The following is a 21,696-nucleotide window of genomic DNA, read 5'->3' on the forward strand; positions in this document are numbered from 1 at the left end:
GGAGTCAGCTGCTGAAGCAGAAGTCGAGGTTTACATTGGAGACCTGACACATTTAACTTTAAGACCCTTTCTGTTTCAGGAACAAGGTGTACATTTAAGTAAAACTCACATCACTTTGAATACAGTCAACATTTGAGTTACTCAGCTTCCAACAGGGAGTCAACTCACAAAAATTCCTGAGTGACAAAACCTTCACATCATTGATGCTCACAACATTCAATAGCAGTTATAAAAAAAAAAAATTGTTGAGTACTTAATGCTATTTCTTATGCTGAATGTTACTTTATTGTACTGAAATTGGCATGTGAGCACCAGCAGGTCTATTGGGGTTTATGCCATAAGAAATTTGGGGATACTAGTTGAACCCTGTCCTTTTCTCCTGCCCTTGTATTTTTTCTGGGTTAACTGCAGTCCAGGTCCCATAGATGTCAGAAATGATTTCCTCTCATTATTGCTGGTCCTTGCTCATAACTACTCCCACCACTAGATCCCCCAAGAGGAGATCCAGTGATTTGTAATTCCTCACCAAGGAAGAGTTAAGCATTAGGAAAAGCCTTCTAACAGCAAGGAAAACAAAGTGTCTACTGTTTTGGCATATCCATCACTCTCAAGCCTACTCTATAAGATGGTCAAACACCTCCCAGCAATGTGCACAGCAGTGTTTGAATTAGTCTTGCAGGTGGAAAACTGGTCTCTAGGCTCCAGCCTTGTTTTCCTAGATCTTTGTCACTCACCCACTCCTACTGTCGGTCATGACAGAATTAGTTACTGGCCTGCTCCCAATCCACTTTCCACTTGTATGCTCTCTTCCCAGCAGAGCTGAGTCTACTATTGACTGTCCATCAACTCTTCCCAAAAATTTTTTAAATGGGACTTCAGTTTCAAAGAACTGATTCTTTATTGCTGTTGCTAGTATTGCAAGGAATGAGATTTTGAATCCATGCAGTCTTGCTGCAGAGCCAGCGATTGTAGCCAACACTTTTGAATCAGATCTAAGTTTGGGGTTTTTTCTATCTACTTGTATAAAATTCACCAAACATGAAACAAATTAGCTTTTAAAAAAAAGGATGTCAGATGACATCCTCCTACAAAGGGTAAAGGAAACCAGAAGAGAAAAATCTATAAAAGGCAGACTGGCACCCATCGCAGACACTGAAGCAAAGGACATCTTTGGCAGGTTCCCTGTGAGAAGAGTTTGAGGAAAGTTATCAAAGAAAAAAGGAATTATTGGATTGTACTGTTTTATTGGGGGGGCACACTTATTAATTTTCATACCAGAATAAATGGAACCGAGAGGAACTCAGGCTTCTATGTCTAAACTGTAGGGACAAGTTATCAACCTCCAGCAGGAACAATTTAAATATAATTTCTTCATGGATATTAGATAAGGAGGCTGTACTTCCAAAAACATGCCTATTGCTTTGAGTTAGCATTTGCCTTCTGAACTCATGTCCATTTGTAAAGTTAAGTCTTTGGCACCAAGAAGAGCATCGATGCTATTCAGAAGCTGCCTATTTGGGAATGAATTCTCCATCACCAAGATTCCAGTGACCTTCACAGGACATGGCTGATTTCCATGCCTGCGAGTTATTCTGATAGGAAACTAAAATATGCAATTTGAAGGCAGTATGAAACCAGCAGAGAAAACTCAGAGACCAGTATCAGATGGGCTCAAAGAGGCTTTTAGTATGGCAGGACATGCTGGGCTATTCTCTCTGTAAAACAATACCATCTGCCTTCCCCCTTTAAAAATTAAAATTCAAATGAAAGCATAATTCTGACTGTTTCAGCCTTTATCAAACTCAACTGTTCAGCACAGCATTAAATAGTATGAAATAAGGACTCTTGGAGGACTGTGCATACTGCATGAAAGCATTCATTAAGTCTAAGTTATGGTTACTTCTGCTGTCAAGTCAACAATGCACAATCAGTGGTGGCTAAAATTTTAGGCTGGTATGTTAGACTAACAAATAGCTTTTGAGCCTATATAAATTCTGTTTCCTGCTAATGAGGACAAATTATATGTCACCACGGGATTAATTTCTTTCTTTGCACTAAACAAAATAACAGGAAGAAACTTCTTGCAGATAGAACTTCATGAAAACTTGTCATGATTTTTGCTAGAAACAGCACTTCTCTTTTCAGCACTAGAAGATTTGGATTCAAACACATCCAGACTTTGAAGAGAAAGAATACAAAGGAATGCAAATTCACACCTACACGTGATTCTGCAAGTGCCCCATGTTGTCACAAAGATATGGATTCACATGAAAATGAAGCACCTCTGAAGCTCAGGGTGCACTGGATCCAAACACAAATTTTTATGACCGGGACCATTGCTAGTTAGGATTGTCATCCTACAGTATAACAGATCATCGGCTTGAGCTATTAGATTTTATTGAATCCTCTTCCTATACTTCATAGGCCACTCTTTGCTGGCTTCACAAATGTCAAGGCAGAGTCATTCAAATCAGCATGGCAAAACAATGTCCCTGTCTCATTTTTCTCTGACTGTATCACCATCACTTTCTGTAATCCACTTTACATCAGGCACAAAACCTTCTCTCTCCCACGGGGCTTGCCACAGCCAACGCCCACAGTGTCTCTAATAATGCTACGGATATCTGTCCGGCCAACACTACTGGATTCCATCACCTCAGAGTATTTTTTTATTTTCTATTCTAGTGTCCCATAAAGCTCAGAGAAATTGCCAGTGAACAACCCACCTTCCCTTTGCTGTGACGCACACAAAGCATTTAACAACAAGCAGGCTGCTGGCACGGTCTGACAGCTGCCCATCACACTAACCAGGACTCTTGTCGTTAATCGCAGGGGCTCCCCATCTGTCCTCATCAGGCTGCTGCCTCCTCTCTTCCATTCCTATTACCTTTCAAACCAGTTCCTTTGCATTTCAATATCTACCACAGCGGGACTTTGGCCCAATATCGAGGTACTTGAGTGTTACTACAGTGTAACGACATGCTATCACATACCTTATTTTGTAAGCTCATCAGCCAGGCGCCAGACTGGCTTGCTGCCATTAATGCTAGTTACAGGTAGAGGAAACTCTCTATGCTTTGGTGAAAGAACAGGCTACAGAATTAGCCATGCATCTGAAAAACCATTAACTAAATCAAAACAATATGGCAAACCAGTAATAAGAGATCCTAGACGCAAATTAAATATATAACACATATCCCAAGACTGCAGCGATGCAGTTTTGGATTATTCAAAGTTTATATTATCACTTTAATACCAGCTATGTTACTACTGTACCATATTTATATTGCACTCGGTGCCTTCCAGGCAGGATTGCTAACACTGAGAGATGAATTTCCACAAATTTTTAAAATTTATCTAGAAAATATTAAGTATGTGGTATTTAGAGTAAGGATTGGGAATAACACCACTGGCCACATCACCACAGATCACATGAACAGCATGTAACTCCTCACGGAGGACGAAGCTTACACCTCAGGGACAAAACAATAATCACACAAGCATTTTACAGTTAGTATACCTCCTCAGGATCACTAGAGCAAAAAGTTACATGTTTTGCAGTCCAGACCATGCAGATGAATCAAGACAAAATGGCCCATACCGCTGCAGAGCTGTACTCTTTCACTGGGCAAAGAACTCCAGAAAACAAGCTCTATGTGAGGGCTGCAAGGTGCGCATTTCAACTTGTGTAGAAAAAAAGGGCTGTTTCTCCACATAAAAAAACGGTAAAGCTTATTATAGTTTGCTTGGAAGAAAATAGAAATAAAAAGATAACCCTACCTTAACCTTGTGTTGCACTAGAACAAAGGTGAAAGTTTGCACAAAACAGCCCAACAGCAATAACTTCAAATTTCATCCTGTAACACAAACCACCCCCCCCTACCCCTCTCTAGGCTGCAAAACACCTGACGGCATTAAGTTGATAAAGCGAGTTTAACCTCTGACCTTCAGCCCATGCGCCCCTGGGAAGTGTAGTTCAAGGTAGTTAAGTGACAAGGTCTGTGAATCAGAGTCAATTACAGAATGCGATTTCACAGGATTATTTATTTGTATGCAAGAGAAGTCATGAATCACTCGATGGCTTCTGTTATACAAGATTAAATCGAGTGTTTTCAGGTGAAAAAACTTAAATCGTTGGATTATTGCAAGAGGTTAAATTTCTCTCAAAGTCAAATTAACCTCACCTCAGGTAAGGGAGTTGCGATAGAGTTATCTTAGCAAATGGCTTCATAAACTTTGATGTGCTTATTGTTTTATTTGATAGGAAGTTCTACAGACTAAGCTGCGTAGGCCTAAATATTTTATATTAAGTCTTCTAATATTTTTAACTAAATGAGATATTTTTAACTATGTTTCCCTTTCTCCTGGAGCAACCCTGCCAGTCACCGCTGATTCCTGATTTCCCAGTGCCTCATAAGGACGTCATCCCCTTCATTCCAAACCAAATCCTTTTTAGCATTTCAGAAGACAGAAATAAAATCATCTACTCACAGTTTTAGCTATAATAGTTCTGAATAATTTATAGCTAGGAAGAGATGGAGAAGAGATGTACAGCATATGACTGATCAGTTTAACATAGTACAGCCAGACAAAATGTTTTCCAGAAGAAAGGCAGTTTAGTTGCATCTTTGTAAATTACACTCTGAAAACTGAACAAGCAATCACTTTCAAAATGTAAATATTTCTAATGAAAGCGCTGGGTATCAGAGTAGCGTCTCCTACCTTATTGCATAAAGTAGATACTGATTATTTTTCCCATAAAAGCAGAAAACTATTATTTGACTGATTATCAAAATTCCCATTAGAGTAGGGGAAGGTGCACTGAGGTATGGGCCTGAGAAGCATGAATTCAGGTCTCATCTATCCAGCTCACTGGTCTTTCGTGGGCAGTGATGGATGGAGCACCATGATGAAAGTCAGAAGACAAGTTCTGTTCCCAATTTTGCCCAGTGATCCCAGCCAAGACATTTGTCCTGTTAAAATGCTATGGTCTTCACAACAGAACAATAGACTTCTATGACTTTAAAAATCTATAAGACATGAAAAATCTGCTGAGTTTAGTGAGATCACAAAATAAAAGGGACCTTGGACTTGTTCTAACGTCAAATCATTAGTGAATTGCCAAAATAATTACATATAATTACCCACCGTAGTTAACAGAACACACAAATTCTCACAAACAAAAAAAAACCCCAGCTCTCAGTCCAAATTTGTCTACCTCCATGTGCCTCTGTAGGCTGGCATCCCCATTAGCAATAGAAATTTCCCAATATATGCCTACTGTAGACTTTACCAGGAGGTGAGTATAACCCTAGGGATGGGAACAGTCCTTTGGTCTTTCAGTGCAGCCATACAGATTTAATGAAATGGGACATTTAGAGAGACAAGGCAAATTTCACCCTTTGTCTCTGCAGCACTCCCTGACTGTATCATTAGCGGCGCGCTGCCCGCTAGGACAGAAGGAAAAGTGGTTGTGAGTGAGAAATTCTGCATGTACTATACACACACAGAAAAACAAAAGGGAAGAAGTTCATGAAAAAAAAATGAGTAAAATGACTGAAACAAGACAAGAAGGACTACACTATCATTCATATGTTACTGTGTGTCCCTCTGCTCCCTAGTAGCATCAATCACGATGGTCACTGGAGTGTATACACTGGAAACAATATCTTTAGGTATTAAGAAAACCTCTTCCACCAGTGGGTAAGACACCTGAGAGAGAAAATAGCACAAGAGCCGCTTGACCAATTCCCTGGGAAGTGTAAAAGCATTGCTTTTAAAATTTAGTCCGAAGTGACTGCTGCTCTTCCTTTGCTTACCGGGATGCGACAGCTTCCTCACCCTCATCCTGAGCCCCACTTGCAAAGTGGATTCTGGCAGGAAATAAAGGTGCTCAGGTCCTATTTGGACAAGGCTGCTGTGTGCTGGTAACCCCGTACGGCAGCCAAGGCAGGCTGTACCAAAGTGTCACATCTTAGCCAGTCCCTGCTTAGCGCACTGCCTCAATGGAAAACAGTGAGCAAAACACTCTGCTTTCTCTTGTGTCTCTGTAATAGCAAAAAACAAAAGCCAAACTTAGCAAGTCAGTAGGAAAAGTGAATCCAAAATCGATATTCAACTTTTTGGAGACTTTTTGCATCCAAAGAGGCCTCTTCTAATCACCTCTGATACTTCTTATTTTCCAGACATCCCAGACACAGCCATGAGGAGAAGGGTAATTGATTGGGGCCTCAAGAATTAATGTATTCACTGAACCTTGGTCTACTAACAGCTTATATTTATCTCAATAAGAATTGAATCAGCAGGTCACACCATAACACCAGAATAATTACAGACAGAATGTATGAGATTTTTAAAATCCACTATTTTTCGTGTAGTTTTAGTTTATATCAAGCATGAATGACAAGGAAGGTCTGAAAGGTTATAGCAAATGCTTAGCACAATAAATGGACAGCAGAATACTATGATATTCAGACCCAATCCTGATATTTTTAGTGAGTCCAAACACAGTTGTTTTCAGTTGGAAAATTGTTTTTTCAGAGCTTTTTGTTTGCCCAAATAACAACTGCAAGATTTGGCCCTATTCACATCTGAACCTAGAGGCACTTCATTACAATTTATAGTGAAACTCAGAGAGCAAATAGACATTTAAAAGTATTTATAAAAGCAATCACTTCTACAGTCCACAATTTCCACACTTCAAGTTGGATCTTATTTCTTCACATTTTGTTATTTACTCAGTAATTTCTGTTTATCCAAGAGTGCACTGCTCAGATGTAATGTCTCGCTTTCAGCAAGGCCCTGCTTCTTACCCAATTTTTCACAGCTAAGTTCACTGGAGTAGAAGAAGGTCAATAAGTGACTCTCTCAAAAGTCTTAATCCAATTATTTGATGCCTTTTTTTACTTCCCATTGTGAAGGGTTGATTAAACCAGAGTCGGATAGACACACTGGAAACAGATGCTGGGGCCAAACTCTTGTGGCTCCCTGGTCTCTGGGTGCTGGCCATTGGCCAAATCATAGGACTTTTGTTCATCCACACCAAGGACAGTTTCTTTAGCAAACACTTACACCCACTAAGCTACATCTCTAGTCTAATGGCTTTAACAGATCCATTCCCATGTCAGAGTTAGGTACCTACATGACTTTGCTGAATCATGACCAGGACCAACTCTGCAGTAGCTCTCGTGGAGCAGTTGGTAAGTGCTGACATTTCCATTGTGCACATTATTAGCACGCAGGCAAGAGAGACGATGCTGTCAGAGCCTCCTAAAATTATTAAGTACGCTCAGATACTGTGGAAAAAGAACTTAGCCCTGAAGAACAATGTTTAATAAAACTTAGACTTTAACATAGGCAGACAAAATTGTGTTTAACAACGGGCCAGCTGACCACAGGTAAACCCTACAAGAATCAGAGCTCTACTGACAGACAGTCTTACTTTCACAAAAGCCTTGCCCCACAAAGCCACACTTAATAAACTATTAGTTAAACTATTCCTCACAGCTGTGTTATAATACGGTCTAGGGTTTTTTTTACAGAAGACCAGTATAGATGGAATTATGCAGGTGAAAGGTAAGTGATGAAGTAAGGAGAACATTGTCAGTAAATCAGAACAGAAAAATGGCTTCTTGGCTGGTGAACAGTAACTCACGTTGAGTTTTGTCCATTGCTACCCAGCAAAATCAAAATACTCCTGTAACCTTTTTTCATCCAGAAAAATCTCTGCTTATCCAGTCTTCAGTCTTTTTGAAGGAAAGACAGTCTTTTGCACATAAAAACTGCAAGAAGTATAGTCAACACTGACACATGTAAGCTAAGATCTAGACAACTATTCTGATGCTTTGTGCAGCTGAAGACTGCACAAAAAATCCCATACCACTTCTTTTTAACTTAAAGATTTTTCAAGGTCCTTCCAACATGCAAGTATAGCACTCCTTTTGATTTATCGTGTCTGGTCAAAGTAACAGAATGATGACCAGATTTAGAGGATTAAAAGTAGGACTTTGATGTTACTGTAATAGATTTAATGGAGCAGAGGGAATACTATGCAGAACTCCAACTTGCTGCCCTTTTTCCAATAGCCGAACAGCCTTCTCTGCTGAAGTACAGAACAGAGTTTATTCTTTTTCAGAGCTTTAAATAAAGATATGGGAATTAAAATTCCAAGAGACCAAGTGCCACACAACAGTACCTTTGAATATACATTTAAATCCAGCCTCTGAAAAAATTATGAATGCATTTCTTAGACATCACTATTATGTGGTCACTCTGATGATATTTCCAAAAGAATTTTTCCTTCCCACTCCACTCAGTTTATTGCTGCCACATAAACAGGACGCACCCACGAGGTGGCAGACACTGGCAGTACTGGAGTGGTGTCAGTAACAGCTCTATGGCTGGGGAGGTCACAACTTACTGGGCACCCAGATGGAAACACAGCCTCTTCTGCAGAAATGGCATCTCAGTCCCTGCAATGGAGCATCATAAAAGTGTATACCTCAAAGTCATGGGTACCACACAAGGATACCACTACCCCTGTTAAGACAGCTAAGGAATATTTGACTGCCGTCTTGATGTGGGAAAGCGCATGTAGTAAGTGGGACAGTATGGGAGGGATATGGAGATAGACAGACTCAAGGACAGAAGTCTCTTCTTATTGCCTCAGACTAACTGACAGCAATGGCTGTCTCAATCTCAGAACCATGCACATCCTGTGTGCGCAGGGGGCATAGTCCTGTCCCAGGACTGTCATGCTTTAACCCCAACCAGCAACTAGGACCACGCAGCCACTTGTTCACTCTCTCCTCCCTACCCTAGAAGGGTAGGGAAAAGAGGGAGAAAAGGAAGGAAAGGGGAAAAAAAACCCCCATGGGTTGACACAAAGACGTTTTGCTAGAACAATAATGGAAAAGGAATATAAATAATAACAATTATAATAATAATAATAATAGTAAAAGAATATACAAGACACAAGCCACTCTGACCACCTGGTGAATTGGTTGCCCAGCCCGACCGAAGCAGTGACCGCAGATTCCCTCCTCGGCAAACCCCCATTTATACACTGAACATCATGTCCACGGTACGGACTATTCCTTTGGCCATTCCATTGCTCTGTCTGTGCTCCTTCCCAGCTTCTATGGGAAGCTGAAAAGAGTCCTTGAATACTATAAATATCACCTAGCAACTGAAACAATATGCATTATTGACATTCCTTTCATACCAAATCTGAAACATAGAAGCCACTAGAATGAAAATTAACTCTGTCCTAGCTGAAACCAGGACAACAAGCCACAGGAAAAAGGGCTGTATAATGAGATGACGTCTATGGTGCCGTGATTGCCATAAAAAATAAAAAGAGGTAATGATGAGATACAGAAAAATAAAGAGCGAGCTTTATAACTGGGCAACCTGAAGTCTCTTGAGTGACTGAAAGATACGGAGGAGGCCTGCAGTAATATAGAAAACCTACCTAATTTGACTACATCATAGGGACCAAGAGGAACTCAAATCAGGCAAGCCTGGCCAGCTTTTCTCCTACGTAGTATATCTGTGTTATTACAGCCTGTCATTTGTTCACAATTAAGCCAGAAAAGCTGAATTTCCTTTGAATGTTCCTTCTTCCCAAAAAATCCTACCAACGTTGTCTCTAAGTCTTGGTTAGGGCCCAAAGCCAAGTACGTGTGCCGAGATGCAGAGGATTCATTGTAATTTCATATCTTCCCTCAACTGTTTGCCATTTACTTGTACTAAAAGTCCAATTCTGTGATGTAAACTTGTGTGCAACATTACCACAGCTCATGGTGGGAATTCAACCTACCTTTGACACATATGCGCAATTGCTAGCACAGGCCCTTGGCTGCCACCAGTGAATTATGTCATTATGATTTGTTGCAATGATTTCTTTTTCTGAGACATTTTAAAACAGTTTTAATCCTAAAACTTGTCCATTCCCTCCTTATATTGCAATTTTGGGGTGCCTACTCTAAAAATGCCATGTGGTGGAATACTACGGTATATGTTGGTGATTAAAGACAAACAAACTCCATGTGTGGTTCAAAAGTTCAGCTACAATTTGAATGCTTTGGAGTAGAAAGTGATAAAAGAGCAGAGAAAAAAGACTGGGGAAATATAGGATGAAAAATGCAGTTGAGAGGAGGAAAGAGAAAGCTGTAAATGAGCATAGAAGCAATTTAATTACCATATACAGCACACTTGTCAAATGCTACATTTCCCTGCTTTGATGTCTGATCTACAGAGGAAAGCTGCTGTTCCTTCCGAGGCAGTTTGGTTTTGCTTTAGTGATTCAGCAGATACCGTTGGATCCTCTGCTCTGGGCTTCTGCCAAACGTAGCCCAGAGAATTTCACCAGTTGATTCCTGCACAGAGCTCAATAACTTCTTGTTGAACTGGGGCGTGTCTTTTAGGAAGACATCTGTTCCTGACTGGATCCATAGGTGAGTTGTTTCAATTATTAATTTCCCTTGCTCTTAAAAAATTTGCACTTTATTTCCCATTTGAATTTGCCAACCTTTGTTCTAACAGTCACAGGTTTGTACCCTGATGACAGCTCATCTATCAGTTCAGCATTAGCCAATTCATATGTGCCAAAACATTTATTGGGAAGGGGACAATTCTGTCTTTGGAAAGACTTTCCTTTAGAGGGGGCAATAAAAACAACCTTTAATAAAAACTTCTCAGCAAGAAAAACAGCCTTTAATAAAATCTCCTCTGTAACTAAAGAGTGAATCACAAACTACAGGGAGAAACGATACAGGGAGCAATCAGTTATAGCACTAGAAGCTGGAGTGACAAGTTTGAATGTGCACAGCCTGAAAGGCAGCTGCTGATGCAAAACTACAACACCCTCTCAATGATTTTTTAATGACTCAGTGGTCCTGTGTTGGACTCTGCAAATCATCGCTAAAATGGAAGGGATGAGGTGCACAAAAATTGTCTGTCTTTATCATCCAGACATAATCACTGTAGCAAAAAGTTACCATAGTTACTCCTTAACGACAGCAAAAGTAAGTTTTAGAGTTGATCACTGTTGCTACTTTTAACTCCCATCCAATGGGAGTATTACCTGTATTGCAGGGATTACCTGCAAATACCCAGACACCACTATATCACCAACACCAGCTGCCCAGAGCAGAGTAGTGCTAGGAGCAGGGAAGCGACTACCTACGGACTCAGCGTAGCAGCAACGAGTGAAACTCAGTTGGCTGAGGAAAACAGCTACGTGATCTTTTTGTAGGGTTAACCTACTAATGGCAAAAGGTCTTGGCTGAGGAACACCATCTTGCTAAAGCTGGCTTTGCAGAACAAGGGGGTTTGACCAAAATGGACAGCCTTCAGGGACACAGCTGACTGTTTAATGTGTATGCACCTTCTGAATCCATGAGGACACAATGCAACTATGGGAATATCGCCTTCTCTAGAGATATTCAAAACCCACCTGGATGCGTTCCTATCCAGCCTGCTCTCACCTAGAGAATCTGCTTTGGCAGGGGGGTTGGACTAGATGATCTCCGAAGGAAGCCGACCCCTACAATTCTGTGAGTCTGTGAGTCTGTGAAATATTAGTGCGCCAGTTCTGCCAAATGCCAAAGAGAGAAGAGAACAGAGAACTACCCAGGAAAAAAAAAATAGTCACCATTTTTATAAGTCAGATTAAGTGTGCAGGGGCATGGTACTACTGGCTAGAAGGAAATTTGTATCAGGTCAGCAGAATCTTGTCTATACCCTCTAGGATCTCACCATCTAGATTTCCCCAGTTCTCTGTTTACATGCACACCATGTCCTTTCCTAAAACACAACCTGAAATCCATGCATCCATCTATTTACTCACTTGGAAGCTCCACATTATCTTTCTCCTTCTATTACTATATAAACATACACATATATACGTACATACATATATATAGTATGCATGTATGTATATACCAGTTTAATTGTAGCCAACACAGCACTTACTTCGCATCACAAAAGATCATTGCTTGTGTTCTCCACCTTACAAACGCTCCTTTATCTGCTCTCTATTTGAGTTTTATTTCAAGTCCGCCTCCTTTCTAGTTACCACAGTTTTATATTGCACGATGGACATGTCTGAAGCAAACACGAGGGCTAGTTTATTGCTAGAATTGTATAGCAAGCTGACTCAATGTCAACCAGCACGCCCTGTATATTCCCCGATTCTGACATTCTTAATCTGAGAGATGTAAATGCACACATGAGATGGAACAACACTTTTTGACCTTGCATGGAGAGCAGACATAGAAGAAGTGATTTTCAGCCCAAACAGTTTGCTTTTTACTCTGTGTATCAGGCATGAAATTAAAAATCACCAGACCCATGTCTCAAGAACTAAGTTCAAGTTCTCTTGCATGCATCTACAATTTTGTTTATGACAGACTGGCAGGTACATCACCGAGCACTGGAAGGGCTTGAATCAATATATGCTTCTGACTGACAGATGGTCAACCATACAGTACAAAACGACTCCACAAAGAGCCTCCTAGATGTTGTACCATAGCAGCTAAGCAGCTATTCAGGTTAATGTGGAAAAACAAAATGGAAAGGCCAAATGTGAAATGCTGTGTATGAGCCGATTACTGCTCTCTCTTCCGCGGAAAGCCTCTCCAGAAGGTATGGTAGACCACATAGGACATGTGTTGCATTTCAAGCAAACTGTTGACTTTCTATGTGGGGAACACCAAAACAGGATGAATGGCTATCATACCGCAATTTAGCTTCTGCTCAGAGCACTTGTCAGATTGTGCTGGCTCACCCAGATTCAATTATGGACAAGCTGGTTTCCAGGAAGATTCACCATGAAGTCCAGATCAGTTATGTCAGATACAGGGTCAGTGGTGGAAAGCCAAGGTTGACGAATGGCAGACGAATGCTGACAAGCACCATATACGCTTGTTTTATGACAGGCTCAAGGGATTTTATGGGCCAAGACAGAACATGACAATGCTGATCATAACCAGGAAAAAAAATGCACCGATCACAGATTGCAAAGGCATAAGGGCCCAACACTTTCAGTATTTATTTAGCAAAAGCAAAACCACCAGTAGGAATGTGTTGGAGGAGGCTTGGTTGAGCTACCAGTTCTAGCCAAATTAGCAATACAATAGTATCAATGCAAGATGGCAAATTACATAATTTCTTGAAACACAGAATGTGAGCTGCTAGGCTCTGCCTAAATGATTGTACCATCTTTTTTTTGCCAGATTTGAGATGCAGGTATCACTCCACAATAGTTCAAAGATAGATACATCATCTAGAGACGCAAGAAGAGAAACCTCACAGAGATCAGTCTCAATAGTGGCCTTCCCCAGGCACTATCTTTCTCAGATTCTCCCTAATCATTTGTCATTCCATCTGACATCAAGGAAAGTTATGGACTGCAGGGTAGCTCTAAGGAAACCACAAAACATTTTACATGTATTTTGCCGATCAGCAAATGAATAAGTGTTCAAGTTTTAATTAATCTAAAATGGGGAGCTAAGCTATACTTCTATGACTATGCAAGAAAATTTAAATCAGTTTTAAGATAAATCTAGCAATCAAATATATTGCACAGCAGAAAATGTGTCTCACCTTCTCCCTCTGACAAGCAAGGTCTAATGAGGATGTATAATTTGGGCCCTGTCCTATTTGTATTATTTTACATGGCAGAGCTGGATCAAAGTGACCTAATCATGAATATCACGATTTGCTTTTGAACTGCCGTAAGTTTGTTTAACCTATCGGGTTAACACAATGCTCAACCAATGGAGAACTGACGCTCAATACTTGTCATGCAGCAATCCTCTTTTCTATCATTCCCATACACAGATCTAAACATCTGCCTGCTTAACTGTTCACTTTTCTTGTGAGAGTTCTGAACAACTGTGCCAATTCTGAAAGTCTATTGCATCCAGATGAAGTTTTACACTAGAATGGAGGTGTGCAAAGCTGTTTTGCCTGCCATGTTGTAAGATGTGGTGTTGTTTTAGAGCTAAATTTATCAGCTGGAGAAATTCTACTCCAGCTAAAGGAATATTCAGATACTTTTCTGAATACAGTGGTAAGACTAAGTGACGATTTCTTGCAACATGTTGATTCTACGCTCACAAAAGCACTAATAATGAAGATATAACTGATGGGTCAGGCACACTTTCCAGATGTGAATGCCTTACTACCTCTTCTATAGATCGTATTTAGCATGGAAAGAGGAAGCATGTTTTCCTAAGAAAGTGCAGCAAATACATACCAAAGGAATGTTTGTGCAAGTGCCACTTACTGACTAACCCTCTCAAAATCTTAACTACAAATAGGTAGCAATGGAGTGGCAATATGAGGAAAGGCATAGGATGTTTGAACAGAAAGGACATGTCCTTGGACAGAAAAAAAGATGTAAAATAAAAGACACACAGCATCAAAACCAGAATGGCTTAAATAATGAGCCGTGCTAACCAAAGAAATGCTTTGAAGAAGCTTACAGATAGCCCCTATGTTGTTAAAGATACAATTTAGATTAGAACTTTAAGAGTATTGTACTATGTGTGGATACGGTGCATGAAACTGATGAAAAAAAACCCCAAATGTTCTCTCAGCATGTCTGTGGCTGACAAGCTCCCACAACAATTCTAAAGTACATCCTCATCATCAAGCTTTTATTTTTCCCAGACAGACACTGACCTGGCATCCCAGAACACAAAAAAATATTCCCAGATACCCTATGTACTGCTGCGTACCTATATATAATTTTTTATTAATTGTAAACTTGATTTAGAGAAGAAAAACAGCTGATTTGTGAAACCTATAGTTTAGCTACCACACACCATAACCAAGATACAGGAATTGATGGAGGGCTGCATTCTCAGTTTAGGAATCTATTCCTTTGTCTCAGCTGTCAGTTCTGTTAACCAGCAGCAACTGCGAACACGCTTCTTCCTTTTCAGTTCTACACAACTGCCACATTGGGCTGCAGAGCCAGTTGCTGTTCCCCCAAAATTTAGAAAACAAAAATCACAATTTACTTAGTAAGTAGTATTATGTCTCTTAGAATCTGGTCCTTGTGGGCCTGCACTTGTGAGAGTCTTTGTACATTCAAATTTTAGACGATAGCAGTTTATGATCTAAATTAAGAAGCACAGCTGGGATAAGGTAATCATATATAATGATGTTACCAATGCTAAACACTGCACCTACAGCAGGTCTAGAATGGGAATCTTCTCAAATACTTTTGAGTTCTGTGTGAGTAGGAATTTCATTATTAAAATGAATTGGCAATTGTTATTTCCATAGATGCTTTTCATGGCAATGGTGATGACTTTGTCAGGGCCCACAGTTCCCTCTTGCTGAACTGTTCCTATGCCCTAGAACTATACTCACCAAATGGGAGAAACAAGGATTCTGACCTTTATATGTAGTATTCCAGCAACATGGATTGCACATATCAGGCTACCAAGTCAAATACGAAGTTATCTGTTAATTTAGTATCACATGCCCTAATCAGTGTCATGAATATAGTATGACTGTATACACCAGGAATGTGAGAAACGGTATTCAATGACGCTGAACATCTAGAAAAGCAATTCTAAATGAAAAACAGGTAGCAGAAGAGAGATTCAACTACAAATAATTGAAATCAGCCCTTAAGATACGGACCAATTCAAAATTCAAACTATACCTCTTACTGGCCAGTTTTGAATTTGGCACCCTTCTGCAAATATAGTTTTTAATTTTTAACATTGCTTGCCAATTCTTTAATTGTCCTCACTGTAGCTATAATGTTACCATAGAACCATTGCCACGGTATATTCAAGAGGAGTCAAAGAAGGAAGTCCTATGGCAAATCTTAATTTTATACCATTCCTACAAGACAATTTCAAGTTCACAGGCTCCAGGTGACTCTCAGGTTGATTTTGTGCAGTCACATCCATGCATACCCACAGTTTCCAGCACATTTCATAAATGAATTCAAAAGGTACAAGGCAACAGACAGTCAGGCTTGGCAAGTTAGGTAGCTTACTAAATTTTTAGTTAAGTTTCCTAGTGTGCATCATTATTATTATTATTATTATTATTATTATTATTATTATTATTATTATTATTATTATTTATTTGCAGATGTTGTCATTGTTATTAATTTTGTTGTTATTATTATTGCCTATCACTATTAAATTCTGATGCCCTGGTAACATTTACGGGCTACATTCGAACTGAGCTGTGTTGTGCTAGCCTCCACACACATTTGTAAGCAGCTCACCCTGGCCCAAAGGACATTGAACCAGAATTCTGGATCTTTCAAGGTTTGTCCTTCTCCTGTATTACCTTGGTTTCACATTTCACTTTGCATTGGCTATTCCATCATTTTTCAAACCTTTCTGGTTATTCTACCTGTCAAGGAAATGTGCATTAGCCTTCAACAGGAAAAGGCCATGTACCTGTAAATGAAAAGCAATTAAGTCAATAATGAAAACAGTCAAGGTTTGTGTAGCTCTGTCGGAAAAATGAGAGATTTATTAATGGTACATTGGTTGGGGAAGAGAAACGTTAACTCCTGTTTAGTTAACTTGTATATGCTTTGTACATCTTTTGCTTTTGTAAGAACTGGGGAATTAAACTGTATTAATAGATGCCCATTAAGAGGGCAAGTTTCTGTTCACAAAACCTTTGACCCACCAATCAATATTCACTAGTCCCAACTACACATTGATATAAATGGAGTGCAAGCTTTTTCTGTGGCAATGAGAGAGCACTTACACTTATGAGCTGTGAAGGCTGAAATAGGTTTACAGCAGGTGGGGGAGAGAATATGCACAAGTTCATCTATGACAGACAGAAGTAAGTATGCTTGAATTTTGCAGATTTGTGTCAAATAGGTCACAAAATACTCCTGCTATGGGCAAAGTGAGTACTTGAAGATACTGGAAATTTGGATCCTAGGACTACCTTCTTAGGAACTGACTTGTCATTGCCATTCCCAGACTATTTTGCCCAGCATCCTTACCCCATAGCAACTTTACAGCACATTTCTTGCTCCAGTTAGCTTAGGTATAACTCGGTGCTAAAAAAGTTATACATCTTTTAGCTCTGGAAGGTAACCTGCATCTTTTACACTGTTGTGGTGACTCACAGGCCTCTGAGACATGTTTTCATTGCAAGAAACTTATTTTGGCTAGCAAAGGAAATAACAGATTTATTGCCTGCCCTTTTCCTAGCTCCCTTTCAAGTTCTGGCACTGGATGATGGCTAAGGGCTTGCTAGAGACTAGGAAAAGACTGAGGTACACTGCTTACTGTATTTTTTACCCCTGGAAAATTTCATGGAAGTTACAGGAATCCTGAATGCAAGCCAGAGCAGTCTTGAAATCTCTCTGACTCATTGCAAGTCTCATAAGTATTGAGGTTTCTCAATAAAAACCAGTGCAAATATGGCCTAGAGCCACCTCTCCCTTTCCGCTCTTGATTTCCTTTCTGACTTCATTCTCCCACTGGCGTAAAGAAACAGGGCCATGTTGCTGAAGTATTTATTACAATCCATGACCACTTGAATTTAGAACTGACTCATAAATAAAGTGGCACAGGCAGATTTGGGGTAAGCATATCTGATTTACAGACTACAATGCTATGCACAGAAACAGCCTTGATTAGTAGCCATTTCAATTTAGTAGCTGCCTACTTACCGCACAGTTTATAATAGACTTTGCCTTCATTCATTAGCTGCTGTTGTTTAGTACAATATTTGTTCCTTTATCACAAACACCTTTAAGCAAAGCTGCAGGGGAAAGCAATTAAATGCAATCGAAGCAGTGCCTTCTAAACAAAGATATACAGGATGATCCCTCTGCTAACATAGCTGAAGGCCATGATTATAATTTATAACTGAACAAATGCCCATATGTATGACATTACAAGCTCTGAACCGTGATGTGCAGGTAATGAAACTGTACAATCCTTATTTATGCTATGAAACAAGCTGTTACTTTTATTGCAACTAGATAAACCCTTCTTCTGTTGCTGTATGCAGGTGCAGCTCACAGTGAGTCAAGCAGGGTTTGCCAAGGCACCACAGTGACACCAACTTAAGTGTGCACTTGGGTTTTAAGAACTCATACTCATGGGAGATATTAAATTGTCCTAAATGCTTATAACCAAGCAGGGCAAACTGGTTTGAAAACATTTTATAAACCAAACATAGCCTTTTTAACCTTCCTTTGCCCCACTTGGCCCCCTAGTACACTGTGAAAGAAAATGTTCGTCTCCTTTGTAAAGCACTTTGAGTTTAAGGGATGCCAGGTGCTAAGTGCTGCGATATTAACAAGCAGTGGCACTATTATAAATTCATTGTGATTAATAATCATAACAATTATTATTATGAAAAAAACAGTACTAGAACTTTGGACTGGGTGCAGCCTATCCTGCTCCAGTACCTCCAAAAGCCACGGGACGTTCCCTAGAAGGCCACCCCAGTTACTAAATTAGAGAAAATATAGTAAGATTTTCGTCTCTGCGTTGTAACCAGAAAACACGTGACTAGAGGAAAACAGGAAAAGCACCAGTGCGGTAGTTTCCTTGGCTGCTTGGGAGTGCTAGCAGCTGCGTGTTGGAACAGCCCTGGGGTCTCTGGGTGGCTGGTGGGCTCCCTGCGTGCTGCTGTGGGCTCTGCAAGGAATAACTTTATGCTCTTTTTGCAAACCTTCAGCCCGAACCTCCTGCTCCCCCACAGCAGCTACGAACGTCATCTTGTGTTACAGTCCTTCAGTTTCAGCTCCATACCTTCTTACTACACCCTCATCCATCCCTATTTCTATGGCTGGCACTTTAATAAGAATTAAACCTACTAACACTTCTCTGATGTTAACTTTAATTTCAGTTTCTACAGCACAGGTGTCATGAGGAATTAATATGATTGCATTTAGCAATTCAATTAATAAAAGAATATTAAAATTATAGTAGTGATGAGTTAAAAACTATTGAAACCTTTAGCAGTGTCAGAACTCCCAAATTTCAGTAAAAATATGCAAACTTAATGAATTAATATTAACCCTGGAGCCTGAGAACAAAATTTGAATTCTTTGCCATCCAATCACAACTCTGTTCTTGGCCTAACCAGTTATTAATAATTTCTCTGCTGGTGATGAGGGCTATTTTGTAATTTTATTTCATCAATTTCTAGTAGAGCAAAGAGGACATGTAGATTCATTCCATTTTTCATCTGTAAAGACATGGGTAAATTATCTGTGGATGCAGAATTTAGATATGACATCTAAATAAAGAATTTTCTCTTGTAGAAGTGCTACTAAACAAAAGACAGGATTTTACTGGTCTTCACCTTATGTTTACCACACTGGATCATACAATTGGCATCCAGAATCTGAATGTGAAATACCTATTTTTTTAGCATTATGATTGTAGAGCTAAGTGTAAATCTAGACAGTGACAAAGCATATGTCACAGTTACCTGTCAGCATATATAGACAATTTGAATAAAGTTCTAGAGATGTCAGCTGCTCTACTCTTCTTCTCCATGACAGCCAGGCAGACCCCACAACTCTGCAGCTGCACTATGCGTCAATTATCCAACATGCCAAAATACCAAATTTTTGCTATGAGAACTGCCCTGCTCCTGGCACGATGTGATAGGATTTCCTGCTAGACGCGCTGGAACTCGGTTCCATCTTTCGGGGGGAAAGGTTTGGACAACTTGAGGATCAGTTGGGAGCCAATGAAGCAGCCAGGAAGGTGGCTCATAAAGCAATCTACAAGTCATCCCATATCTAAGAAAAAAGGAGATTCTGTGTTGGATTGCTCAAAGAGCAGAATTTTAGGAGACAAATCATAAAGTTCTTTTGCAAACCTTTGCAGACAACTCAATCTGCAAAAACACTGACTGACAGAAACAATCCTTTATACATTTTATGTCAGCTACTGTTCTCAAACAGGGGACCATCAATGTGCATGCTTTGGTGACAGCAAGAAAGTGTGACAATGGCAAACACACCTTGCTAAGAGGACAATTTAAGACAGTATAACATTCTGGAATTGCTGATGTCTAAGGTAGGAGTGAATGCTGCAGCATGTGATTCCATTTTGCCACAGAGCCTTCACTGAACTTAGTAGCTGCGCATGAATGAGTTACAGCATCCGATTAATTCATGTATTCACTCCCAGATTTTTAAAAATATAGGTAAAAATACATTGAGTAAAAATGCCAAAATACAACCCATTATGAATTCCTAATAGCGGTAAATGCAAGTGGTGGAAAGTATGTTTTGGAATATTTCTCCACATCCTCACACTTCTTTGGACTATGTGTAACAACAATATCTATTTGGGACAAAACCAAATTAGTAGAAAAAAACAGGATTTATAAAAATGCTTTCCATTCAAGCTCTACATTTCCAGAGTACAGGAAATGTTTCATATACAATCATGCAGACTCCTTTCAGTAGGAAATTTCCCATTGATAGCCATGGAAGCAAGACTGGATCCTGAATTACACAGAACATTTGCATTCTTCATTTTAGTAATTGCGCAAAGTTCATCTGTTTGGCTAAGTGCCGACAAACAGCCATGAGAATGTGGTGACCAAACAGAACTGATGCCAGGGAAGACTGGCACATCATACAAGATTGACATTACTATACTACACAGCCAGGGAAACTGCCAGTTACTTCAGACTCCTTACTCTTCTCCTCAAAAGGAAAAAATCTTCTTAAATACTCAGGAAGGGAAAACAGGCTGGTAAGCCAAGCCACTTGAATAAAAGATCTCTGGAACCAGATTTTTAGCTACATAAAACAGCTGTCATGTACCAAAGTCAAGATGTATTGAGGCAAGAACCACACAAAAGGACAGTGTTTTAAGCATTGAAGAATGAAAGGTCCACAGACAACTGCATGTGCAGTGTACGTAATAGCATTTCTGAGCCAGGGGAACTGGATTCACACACATGTAATTCGTCAATCTAAAATGTGAGCAGTGCTTTGCCCTCCATCAGAAGCAACGTACCCTCACAGGGCTTATCTTCTGTAAATATCTTGGACCTTCAGTAAGATTTCCAGGACACTATTTCCCTCAAAACTGTTCGGTACTTCACCTTGGCATCACCCACGAATTAGTTTTGTTAAGCAGCTTTATGATGACTGCTGCCATGACCTGACTCCAATGAAATTAATTCTATAGCCCTTTTTAACTTAATCCAACAAAACCCTACTCGTCCCAACATGGACTCATGTATCATTTTAATACATACATTTATGCTAGTATAATTGATATTATTAATATAAATTAAATGAGAACCCTACCATTTATATTACACAGAATAGTGATAGAATAATTAAAGCCAGAGAGCACTAGAACTGTACAAAATATCTTTGAATATTAAATCTGGTATAGGTCACAGTTGTTTGAAAAGTATATGTCCAGAGAGAATTTGTTGATGTAAAAAAAATTTAGTTTCTTTTTATTTCATTACATATAAGTAATTTTTTATTTCCACATGCTTAAATACACATATAGAACAGTTTATAAAATATCATGTTGTTAAATCCCCCCCAAGTGAAAATGAAAATCCTTAACAACAGACGTAAGTTTCACTTCCTTCACCTATCTATACACCTGCATGTCTCCACTCAGCCACTACCTTTTCTGATAGAGCCTAGTGTACGTTTTTACTACTGCGACAGAGACCGCC

The sequence above is a fragment of the Chroicocephalus ridibundus genome, chromosome 10 (genome assembly GCF_963924245.1).
Source record: "Chroicocephalus ridibundus chromosome 10, bChrRid1.1, whole genome shotgun sequence".
NCBI classification, from domain to species: Eukaryota; Metazoa; Chordata; class Aves; order Charadriiformes; family Laridae; genus Chroicocephalus; species Chroicocephalus ridibundus.